General features: G+C 42.2%; 1 protein-coding gene across 4 annotated transcripts in view; it reads right to left on the bottom strand.

Annotated features, from left to right (window-relative positions):
- The window catches only part of CHN2 (chimerin 2), a 317173-nt gene that overhangs the window by 33475 nt on the left and 270708 nt on the right, over window positions 1-12990 (bottom strand). The gene's annotated exons all lie outside the window — the stretch shown is intronic.

A 12990-nucleotide genomic window follows, 5' to 3' on the forward strand; every position in this document is an offset into this window, starting at 1 on the left:
AGAACATAGTGCCTGAATCCCAGATCTTTCTAGTTTGCTCTGCAGAGCCCAGGAAGCCTTGTGCTGTCAGGATTTTCGAATCACAGCTAATGTTAGGCGGCAGATTTGAGGCAGCTGGGTCCTGTCTGCAGCAGCCTCCGGCATGTGACCTGAAAGGCCCAGTTTGAGTAATGGAGGGGGCCCGGCTTCTGAATAAGGATGGGCCTGTTTTGTGCTATTTCTTAAGGCCGACGTGTGCCTGGAACAATAGCAAACATTCATGTGCACGGCAACCCCCAGAAGCGGTATCCAGTCAGCCACTGAGGATTCAGGAAGGCAGGGGCCGGCAGCTTGCTTTCTCCTGCCGCAGCACATTGCAAAGGAGAGGCCTCTCCTACTTATTAGCACATTTCACACTCAAACACACCAGCGCACACACCCCCCAGCCAGCTCTGATGTTCAAAGTCTGAGGCTGCATCCAATTAATCTGGGGCTCTGAACCCCATCCTGGGCTGAACTCCAACAGATTAAACCTTTAAACCCTGATGACTGTTTAATCTTATAGGGGTAAAGCCTATGTCTCTTTATTAAAAATCTGCCTTAGCACTTGAAAGCTTAATTTTTATTCTTATGCATGCATTACATTGGAACAGTCTGAGCACCAAATGGGGTTTCAGAGGAGAGCAAAGCTTTTCCACTCTGAGTTCTGCAAAGTTGCAGAATAAGAGGCAGGATGTCTTGCCTCAGGACACTCCCCCGGCTCTCCTGTCCTTCCTGCATGAACAAACTCTGCTCAAACCCACACAGACAAGACAATATTCCTTACCTAAAATCAAAACATCATAGTTGCTTTTCTTTTAAATAAAACATCTTCAATGTTCATTCTGTTAGTGCCCAAGCCTATAAAAATGGCCTCCTTGCTCTCAAAAGCATCATCTGTTTGATGGTCTCCCATGACCTTAATTCTTTGATCCTAGGTCTCCCCATGAAAAGAAGTAGGGAAATCCTGATGTCTTGGGAGTACTCCTGACTCAGTGGTGAAGATTAATGCAGCTAATGCCAGACAGTAAAATTAATGCTTTAGGAACTAGAAAACAAGATCTAGATAACTGGGCCTTTAGGTAGATGGGCAGTCCTGTCCTCTATTCCAACAAGGGCCCCATGCTGCAGTCCCTCCAAGCAGCCTTGTGAAGAGTAACCAAAGATCACTCCTTCCCATGTGTAATTCTTTATTCCTGGTAAACACCATGATTTTAACTTGGTTCCAAAGTTCATCCTCCCGTTTCATCCTCTCATTACCTTCAATAATAACACCCAATTTTTACGTTAAGCTATTGAGCACAATAATTTACGCTGTGTCAGAGGACATTACAGTGTGTCAAAGGCACTTAACTCATTTACTCCGCAGCATATGGGTGTGAGGAGCAAGATTTTTATTCCCAATTCTTTTGGATGAAGAGATCAAGGCACTGAGAGGTAAAGCAATTTGCCCAAGGACATGCAGCCTAGTTTAAGTGGCAGAACCAGGGCTAGAACACAAAGCATCTGTGTCCAGCGCCCATGCTCCTCAACACTGTGTCCTGCTGCCTCGGTACACCCGTGTGCTGCCTCATCCTGCCATCAGTCCTGACAAATGCCTTATCTCAGATATTGGTTGAGTCTGGCCTCCCCCTACCTTTCTTTCCCCACATAACTCAGACCCTTGTTATCTCTCCAGTCCACCTTACACATCGCTCTACAACAATCTTCCTAATCCACCCATGCTTCTCCATAGCTTAACTGTGTCCTGGCATTGCTGGTTTTTCATGAGCTGATCCTAATGTACCCAGCTCATCCTATTTCCCTACACTCCCCTCCACAAATCCTACAACATCTCTTCTGTGACATACTTAACTGCTAACCTTGGTAGCTTGCTCTGTTCTTTAGAATATTCTAGCATCCTTTCAACATATCTACATTTTTACCAACATTTACATTCTAATTCTAATGCTACCCTTTCCAAAAGGACTTCCCCAGACTCCCTACTGAAGGCCAACTGTGTCCTCTGAAATCCCATAGTGTTTTATCCACATTTTTCTGATTGCACTTGTCACTTTGTCTTGTATTATAGTGACTATAACAGCTCTTATCCCTGCCACACTGAGAACTCACTGTGACATGCTCTATGCTTAGTTCACTTTTGTCTCCCCTACAAAAGTGTCTAATAAGAGTCCTTGCCACAGTAGACACTGAAGAAATATAAGTTGCTAGAAAGCACGTGTACATATAGGAAGCCAGGGTTGTGGAAGAAGGTGTGCAAAGAGGACTGCATGGTGTGGGGTCTCCAGTCCCTCCTGTGACCACCCACCCACTGCCTCAGCTTCCAAAGACAAGGTTCCCTCCAGGGATCTACCCTCTTAATGGGCTTCACCAGGCTCCTTGGCCCTTCTTCCCACTGTCCGATTCTGAAGGACAACTGTTATGGCAGGGGTTAAGTGAAGGCTTGGCATACCTTTGCAGGGCTTCCCATCCTTAGTCTACAGGTAAAAAGATGGAGAGAAGCAAAAAGGGTCCTTTCCCAACCTTCACTGCTAGCAAAGCCAGAGAGACCTTTTGATGGTGAGCCATTTGTGTAAGGGCAAATTCTATGATATGGACTGGACTAATGACATGAATATGCCATGTTTTAGAATCTGATCAAATAACTATTTACATGGAAAGTGGCCAAAAGAATCTCCTCCTTTTGGTCTATGGATGGTTGAATACAATGAGATTTAACATTTTTTCATGTCTGTGCTTGTATGTATAACAAGTAATTTTTATTTCCATTTGTGACAGTGATTTCTTTTTCAGCTATTGATTCAATAGAATTTACCCAAACACAAGACACATTCAGACAAGTGAAGGAACCACACACTATTCCCTTAGGATGCTTCTTTACAGGGGACTAGAAGTGTTAGCCTTTGAGCGAGCATTACTGTGAGCAGTGTGGGTGACCTCAGATCACCCTCTTATTAAGGGAAAACTGATTACAGTAATCTCTTGGCGAAAACTTCTCTCTGAAATAACCCCATCACACAGAGCTCTTTTTTATCTCAGCTCCTCAAGGACAGCTCCTTGCCTTCTTTTATATGCTCCGTAATGTCTAATATAGTGTTCTCTATACACAGTGGACATTTAATACATTTGCCGACCGTCTTCTTCTAATGAAAATTTCTACCTGACCTATTTTAATATATACATTCATGAGATGAAGCACATTTCCCTACATGCTCTGTTTGAACCAGGGATTCTCACTGGAACGAATGGTCTTTTGGGCCAGATAATCTTTTGTTGTGGGAGGCTGTCCTGTATGTTGCAGGATGTTCAGTGGCATTCTTCGCCTGTATTCACTAGATGCCAGTAGAGCCCCTCCCTCTAAGTATGTAATAAAAAATGTCTCCAGACATGGCCAAATATTCCCTGGGAAGCAACACTGTCTCCAGTTGAGAATACTGGGCTAAATTAATAACACAAATATTAATATTTATATCATGCTTACTATGTGCCACGTATTATACTCAGTGCTTTGCATATATATATATATATTTTTTTTAATTTTTATTGGTGTTTTTTTTTTTGAGACAGAGTCTCGCTCTGTCATCCAGGCTGGAGTGCAATGGATGATCTCGGCTCACTGCAACCTCTGCCTCCCGGGTTCAAATGATTCCCTTGCCTCAGACTCCCAAGTACCCAGGACTGTAGGCACGTGCCACTGTGCCTGGCTAATTTTTGTATTTTTAGTAGAGATGGGGTTTCACCATGTTGACCAGGCTGGTTTCAAACTCCTGACCTCAGGTGATCCACCCACCTTGTTCTCCCAAAGTGCTAGGATTACAAGTGTGAGCCACGGCACCCGGTCCACTTTGCATATTTTGACTCATTTCAGATTTAAAACCCTACGAGGTAGGTACTGCTATAATTACCCTTGTTTTACAGATGAGGAAATGGAAGCTGAGAGTTTAAGTGACTTGCCCATGGCCACATAGCTGGTAAGTGGTAGCATATAGGCACAACTAACTGAGCCTATCTTTCCCCAAAGCCCCGAAGAACAAGTGTCTTTCCTTCTACTACACTTAACATAAAATTTACCATTTTAACCATTTAAAAATGTAAAATCCAATGGCATTTAATGCATTTACAATGTTCTGCAACAATCACCACTACCTAGTTCCAGAACAATTCATCACCCCAAAATGAAACCCTGTACCCATCAGTACCACTCCTCATTCTCTTCTCCTCCCAGCCTCTGGCAAACACCAATCTGCTTTCTGTCTCTATGAATTTGCCTATTCTGGATATTTTGTATAAAGGGAATCATACAATATATGGATTTTGATATCTGGCTGCTTCTTTTTTCTTTAGATATTTCACTTAGCATGTTTCAAGGTGCATTTATGCCGTGGCATGTATCAGTACTTCATTCCTTTTTGTTGCTGAATAACAATCTGTTGTATGGATATACCACACTTCATTTCCATTCATCAGTTGATGGACATTTAGACTGTTTTCACCTTTTGGCTAATTGTGAACCATGCTACTAAGAATATCCTCATACAAGTTTTGTTTGAATGCTTGTTTTCAATTCTTTTGGGTATACACTAAATCTATGCTTTTAAATATTGTTTAAACAGTCTCTCATCCCCATAATACTTACATTAAAAAATATGCAGTGGTTGAATGCTTGAATTACTCTCTTCCCCATTATAGTCTGTCAATGACTAGCAGGTCTGGTGTTCCCTGAACTGGTTTTTAAATAGGAGACTTTAGTTCTCCCTGAGCCCACTGTGAAAGCAGGTACTACTTAAGATACTTCTGGAAGTAGGTGGGGCTATAAATAAATGGTGACATAAGCTCACCACTTCCTTTTTTCTTCTTTTTTTGATGAATAAAGGTTGGGATTCTATTTTCTAAGCCCTCTCACTGTTCTTCTTTCTCTCTACAATTAGGATCCTGGATCCAAGAAGGAATCAAGTAACGAGAAGGCAATGAGAGGTTGTCAGATAAAGGCAAGGAGGAAAGGGTGGGTCAATGGGCAGGAAGACCTGGGAAAATGGAGCCCTTTAGGGTGTCTGTGGACATATCAAGTGCCCAGGAAAGGAATGGTAGGAGAAAGACGAATGCCTCTCTCACTACACTGGCTTTAATAACCTAGCATCATAAGCCCAGAAGGGACCCTAGAGGTTCATCTAAGCAACGGCTCCTCCTCCACCTGGCTTCAGGCAGGACCACTTCTCAGATTCTAGGGACCACAACATTGTGCTTTATCAGTACCAATTTCTAGAGAAGGCGATTTGCCACCAGTCCACAACCTTTCCACAAACTTCAAGTAAATTCCAGTCCTACATTTTAAGGAGGGCTCATTGAAAATGTCATCACTAGTCCCTGGATGTCTTCCTGTATTCCAACCACGGTGTCTGTGTTGCCAAGAGCTCTACAGTTCTGTTTACTGAGTCTGAATCTTCCTTAGGTATTGACCGCCCGAGCTATACTCCTATTCCAAACACTGTCCTGCTGTTGCAGCCTTCTCTGCTTCATGGCAGTGCATGAAATGAAAATCAATATTATGAATGATGATGAGGGTGTGGTGAGGAGAGTTCTTTAATATCCCACTGGTGTTTGTGTGAACTGGCCTGTGTCTGGAAAAAAAAAAGGTTGGAGATGGATCAAAAGCCTGGAAAAGTTCATGTGCATTGATCCAATTATTCTATTTCTAGGATTCTCTTGAAAAGGTCTTCAGACTAAGATCTAGATAGATAGATAGATATAGATATACAGATATTCATCAAAACAATATCAAGAAGTGTGAAAAAGCCTAAATAGTCAATATAGGGGAAAAGTTAAATAAATTATGGCATAAAATGTAATAGGGTATTATGTAGACATTAACAAAGACAATTAAAAGAACATTTAATGATGAGAAGACTTGCCTCTGGTATAATGTTAGGTGAGAAGTAGGCTCCTGAGCCATGTATAGTATAATTCCCAGATTTGTAAGTAGGTATACACAGAAAATATCAGAAGAAAACACACCAAAATACATTCAAAATACATTCAATCAAACTGCTGAAGATAAGCAACAGTTACCTTTGGGTGGAAAAATTTTAATTGACATTTATTTTCTTCTACATTCTTTTCTATTTTTTTTTGAGTTTCCTACAATGACTATGTTCTTATTCCATTATATAAAAATGATTTTTAAAGTATATTATAAAACTCTTATTAGATTTAGTGTGCATAGATGATAAATTCTTAACCATTGAGCTTGTCTAATCCCTCCTCCGCTTTTTACGGAGGAAGAGACCAAGGGCCAGAGAGGTTCCACAATTGCCTCTTATCACAGAGCTATTTTACAACTAAATCTAGAAGCAGATTCAGACTCCAGCTTGTCCTACCTCACACCTGCAGGCATCAGAAACCCCAGAGGGCTTGTTAAAACATACTGAGCCCCAGAGTTTCTGGTTCAGTCAGTATGAGATCAGGCCAGAGAATCTGCATTTCTGATCGGTACACAGGTGATGGTGATGTTGTTGGTGTCGGGACCACACTTTGAGGACCCCCATTTTATCTTTCCACTGAAACTGTGGGTCGCAGCCTTGCCTGATAATTAGAACACACACACACACACGCACACACACGCATACACATACAAACACCCCATGCTCAAGCTCTACCTCTACCCAATTAAATCCAAATTTCTGGAGATGGGGGCTGGGCTGTAAAAATCCTCCAGGGGATTGTAATGTGCTCTTAGAATTGAGAGTGACCACACTAATCTCAAGTGTTTCAGTTCAAGGGGATTGCTAGAAAAGATGAAAGTATGAACATAGTCAGTGCTATTGACTAAATCCCCTCCGAAGGAATTAATATTGTTTCAAACACAAAATGTGATCATGTTTCTGCTCATGCTCACCCCACACCCACCTCCAATCATACCACTTAAAACCTCCAAAGACGATTTAAGGCAAAGGCAAAAATCCATACCATGCTCTGCAGGGGCTTGTGGGGTCTGGCCCCTGCCACCTTTCCAGTCTCGCTTGCCACCACTTTCTTCCTGCTATCCTGAGAATGTATACACACACCTATTAGTATGATTTTAAAATTATGACCTAGGGCCCTCACTAGCCTGCTAGCCTTATGAAACAGGCCCAGAATCAGGTCTCCTGAGGTTCTTTCCATGGAAATCCCTGGCACCACATGTGTGGCAGATTGGGGGTGCTGGCCGCCCACAGCCCACTGACACAAAGACTCATTCCTCCTCTCTGTTCCTAGAGGAATTTTACAAACATCTAAAGCGGAAAAATTATTTTTAACCTACCTATAAAAGAAGAGTTCTATTAACTCTTCTCTGGTGACTAGCATGATGCCAACATTGGCTTGACACTCAGGAAAGTTTTGTTGCAGGAAAAATAAACATGCCCATTTTTCAGCAGCTCTCTGTCTTCCTTTCCTTCCATCAGAAATGATTTCGACTTTCATGAAGAGTTAGCATGCTCTTTTTTTTCCCTTGGCCCATTGGCTCATTCCCTGAGCATATGTCTGCGGTACTGGTGTTGGGTGATGACACTGGGTGTCCCGTTATTTCCCCCAAGCCACAAAATGTTAAATCCTGCCCAGATCCAGGAATATGCAGCAAAATGCTGCAGCCATTCGTACAGCCCTGGATGGCGTGGGAAATCTATACTTTCCTTTGTTTTCATGCTCTGTGGGTCACACTAAAATACTTTTAATGTTGGTTGGTGGTATACTAAGGGTATGCCTACTACCTATTTCTGTGTCTAATATGTGTGTGTGTGTGTGTGTGTGTATATATATATTTTTGTTTTGAAAATCTTCTATGAGGATTTTGAGGGGACTGGTGGATAAGGAGGTGCGGTGATGTCCACTCTGGTTTTTTGCTATGGCATTGTGGATCTGGTTCTCTATTCCCTTTGGGAAGAGAAAAAACTAGAAATGCTAAGTGAAATAAGCTCCAATTGCCGAATGATAATCCAAGGGGTGGTTTTCTTTTATCAACTCAGCCTGCTTGGTCCTATGTACTTTGAACCCTCTCGCATACTGCCAAATGAATCATCCTTGCCTTTCCTAAGAATTGCCCGTTTGTTATATTTTTTGTGGTTTTCAGTCCTGAAAGAGGAGGAAGACAACAAAGACATATAACTAAACGCAAACATGTTGCCATGGCGCCAAAGAAATGAGAAAGACCAGGGTGGGACCTGCCGTCTTTCCTGCAATTGGGCTAGTTCAAGCTGTATAGTCCTGGTTTTATTTGAGGCCATTTAAGCATCAGGTGTCAAAGATTAACCCGGCTCAGTCCTAAAACTGCTGCTGACCTCCAAACCTGCTGCCTTCTGATCTGAGACAAGGTTCCTTGTCTCTGATGACACACCATGCCCAGCTGCCACGCCGATTATTCTCCAGGGACAGATAGCTACTCTCGATGTGAGAGAAACAAAAATGCCGAACGAACAGTCTTATTGCCCCTCCTAGAATGCAATTTGCTTCATTCAAAACAGTCACCGTTCACCCAACCTGAAAGGCCTGTATGTGTGCTGAAATGGACCAAAGTACCTTGTTTAGCAGCAAATAAATAACCTGATGCTTCTTGGGTTGGTTGATCGTGTAATGCTACAGTTGCTGTCCTTCCCACATGATACCACCAACCAGCTGTTCTGCTGAGACTGATGTCAAAAATTGTGGCTAATTTCTGATGTTTCTCACAGACTTTTTAGATGTAGAAATAAAAGATACTCCACCTCACAGAGGAAGACTTTGTGTTGCATTAAGGATCTCGCACATTTCAACACGTCGTTGTTATTATTTGCTTTTTTGTTTTGTTCTGTATGCAGTTTTTGAGAGAGTCAATATTAACAACAACATATTTTAACATCAGAGTGTAGTAATCCATTTCCTTAAATACGAACTTTAAAAGTCTTAGTCCAATTTCTCAAATGCTAAACTTTAGAAAGTATGGTAGGGTTATTCTTGAGAGAATGGAACATTTGTTAAATCAAACTCCTTAAAACTTTTGTAAAACTAAGATCCAAGTAAATAGTGTAAAACCTAAGGGAGAAGCAGCTATTACGAAGTTCCCAGCTACTATCTTCCTTCTTGCCCTAGATGACTTTCTTCTCATATTCCATATTCATTTGCTTTTCTCTGTATTTTCCTTGCTGATATATGACGCAATTCCCCACTTCTGGCCAAAGAAGTAAGTGCCCCAAATGACTGACATGTGGGTTTTCCTACAAAAGTCAAGACACTCAATTTCTAGCTTATGGCATCAAACTGCAATATGGATGTTGGGTGTCTTTCTCAAACTCCGCTCACTCAGGGGAGCCTGGGAAATCCCTTTGAAAGGCCAGACATTTGCCAAATTGCATTTTCTTGTCCACTACTTTCTTGTCCAAATTATGGCAATTTGCAAAGCAGCACTACAGAATGTACCAAACATAGCCTCCAGCTACTCCTTTACCAGGTTCTGTGGTCAGAAGTTGGAGTAAGGTGCACCTTTATCTACAGAAAAAAAAACCAAATTAACCGGTTGTTTTCTCCATGTGAACTGCCCCATGTTAAAAACAACCAAGATACCTATGAAACAGGTTTTCAAAATTTCACAAATAAAAATATCTCCAATCCCTACTGTGCTTTTTACAGTGAACAATCACCCAAACAAAATAGTCCTTGGCGCCACTCACAGCTGTGCAGCTGATACTGCTCAATATAGTTCTTGGGGATATTTAAGAATGCAGTAGTCCTGAAACATGGATGCTGACACATTCCAAAGATAATCTAAGTTTATTTCTGGTCTCCTGTGTGAGTGGTGGCTGGGATTTCCAAAATCTACAATTGGTCCTTGTATCTGTGTTTGGGAAGACTAGCTCTACCAAGCATAGGACCATGTTGCCCCTTCCCAAATGGAATGTCAGAGTGTGTGTGATGATGCAGACACCTCTCAAGCCACTCCCTGCTCTGGAAAAGAGACTGTCATGCTAATGAACAAGTGTAAATATTCCAGGGGAAGACAGTTCAGTCTGAAATGACCACATGCAATTTGGCCTATGCTCTGTTTTAATGCAATACAATTATTCTTGGATATGTTGCAAACATAGCTCCTTCCTTCCCTCCCTCTCACCCTCCCTCCCTTCTTTCCTTGCTTCCTTCCTTTCTCTCTTCCTTCCTTATTTCAGCAAATAATTATTGAGCATCTATTATTTATCAGGCACTGCATTAGGCCGGTGAGATAGAACAGGGAACAATCACTCTTAGAGAGTAGACAACAAACAAAACTAAGAAGTACATTATATATTCTTTTAAAAAGTGTTGGGAACCATGAAGAAAAACAAAGCAAGAACAAGGATAGGAAGTGATAGAGAGGGAGGTTACAATTTAAATCAAGGTGGTCAGAAAAGGTCTCATGAGAAGGTGACATTTGGAAATTTGGGCAAATATGGGCCAGAGGTGATAGGTGAGCCGTGCTGACATCTGGAAGAAGAACATTCCAGGCAGAGGGTACAGCACATGCAAGGCCATGAGATAGAAGCAAGCATGGTAGGCTCAAGAAATAGCAAAGATCAGGAACAGCTAGAGTGGTAGGTGCTAGAAGGTGAGGTAAGAGACCTAGGGCCTTCTGGGAAGGAATGGGACTCCCACTTTCACTCTGAGTGATGTGAGCAGCCACTGCAGAGTATTGAACAGAGCTGTGGTATCATCTGAATGACTTTACAGAAGCATTGCTCTGCCTGCTGTGTTGATGACTGTAGAGGGGCTAAAGTACATGCAGGAACATCAGCTAAAGGCTATGGCAGAAATTCAGCTAAAGGATAGACAGTGGCTTGGATGAGGGTGGGAGCAGTGGAGGTGATAAGGAATGGCCAGAATCTGGATATTGTTTCAAGGTAAAGTCTACAGGATTAGCTGACAGGTTGCACGTGAAGTGCACACGAAAGGAAGAATTCCAGGTAATGATGCAGTTTTGGGCATGAGCAACTAGACAGATGAAGTTTCCATTAAATGAGATGAAGAAGACTCCAGGAGGAGCAAGAGTGAAAGAGAAGGCCAGCTGCTCCATTTGGGGTATAGGAACATTGAGACAGTAGGACTTACAAGCCTGAGGTTCCTGGAGAGACAGATGCCAGAAATCTACTTATGGGTGGGTGGATTTTAGAGGAAGAGAGTTACTGCAGATAGAGAAGAGCAGAGACCTCAGGGCTAGGTTCTGGGACACTCCAACCATTAAGGGGTCAGAAAATTGAAAAAGAACTAGTCACAAAGAAAGACAAGGAAAGCTAACGCTCATAGGACAGATATGATGGGGAGTGAGAAAGGACCACAGGGGTTAGCAATATGAAGGTGAGTGATCACCTTGACAGGAGCAGTTTCCAGAAGCAGTCGGGGGAATCTGACTGCATGTGTTTTAAGAATGGGAGAAGAGCACTTGGATCAGAGACTACTGGACAGCCAGTGCTGGGAGTACCGGGGAGCCAAGTACTGCAGTAAAAAGAGTAGGAACAGGTGGGATCCGGAGAGCTGGCTTGTTTCTCCTTTTAAGAAAGAAAAAAAGCTACTGAGCTTTCCCTTGTCCATCATAAAACCACACCCCACATAATAAAGAGTCTGACTCCATTTTTATTGTTTGACTGCTTACTGATTGCAAGTCAAGAACAAGGCCAGTGCACTCCCTCCCTTGGTGTTGGTGGAAGTTCAAACCATGCAACCCCGGCTGGCATGAGAACGCTTACGCAGCTCCGCCTCCTAACCACCACAGAACGCGGAGCCACTCCCAGCTCTCTCAAGCCATTTTATGGACCTGCCTGCGGGTCAGTCCTGCTTCCCCCAGAAAGTCGCATCATGTGAACAATAAAACTTTGTACATCCTTTTGGTGGGAGTATGGCATCATCAATCTCAACACCAAACAAAATTTTGGGTAGTCGGGGGGGTCCGTTTGGTTTCTGTGAAGATGTCATGGCGGCCCATTGGAGCTGAAAATCCCCTGAGATATGACCTATAATGACCTATACCTCCTCCTACTCCCTGACATGTTATCAATTCTCAGAACCCAGGACCCATGCTGCAAAGACATGATATTCTTTTGTGAAGAAGAAGCACACATGCTCCCTACCACTTAAAACATAGTGGTAGTTTCTAAATCTTACTAGAATCGTATCAGCAACAAAATAGAAAAAAAGAAAAAACCTAACAATTATTGAGCTCACGTTGTGCCAGGCAGGTTAACCATTTTCTCATTTATCTGCACAACAGTCCTATGCCACCAGTATTATTACCCTCATTTCAGATATGAGGAAGCTAAGCTTAAGAGACTTCTCACTATGCAAGCTTGCACAGCTAATAACTAGGAATTGAACCCACAGCAAGCTACTTCCAGAGTTCATTCTCTTAAACTTCATGTGATTCTGCCTCCACTTATCTGTCCCCCACTAGGGTATAATATCCTAAGAACCCTGGACTTCATTTTCTAATCTCTTTGGTACCAAGAAACATAAAAAGCACTTAGCAAAGGTTTATAGATAAATGTGTGTGTCTGCAAACCTCCTGCTGATTTGCCCAGGTTCTCACAGCCAGTTAGTTGTAGAGTCAGGACAAAAAGTCAGGTCCTTGAACTAAAGGACCAAGCTCTTTCCCCTATGCAACAACAGATCTGATCCATATCCATGCTCTCCCACACTGCACAAGTTAAACAACATGCCCTACCCCACCCACTACACACAAACACGCATATCGAACACAGGCAGGAAATTGCCAGACAGTGTATTTTGTTAAAATCATCTTAGGAAGTAATTTGGCCATGTGTATAAAGAGTTTCAAAATATTAATATCCTTTAAGATTCAGTAACTCAATTTCTAAGAATCTATCCTAAGGACATGGTTTATAGCAACGTGATTTCTAATGTGAAAAATGGAATATATTGTGCATGCTCTAACATTAGGAAATAGCTACATACATATGACACTCATGCAACAATAAAAATGAT

Source organism: Pongo pygmaeus, chromosome 6 (assembly GCF_028885625.2).
Source record: "Pongo pygmaeus isolate AG05252 chromosome 6, NHGRI_mPonPyg2-v2.0_pri, whole genome shotgun sequence".
NCBI lineage: Eukaryota > Metazoa > Chordata > Mammalia > Primates > Hominidae > Pongo > Pongo pygmaeus.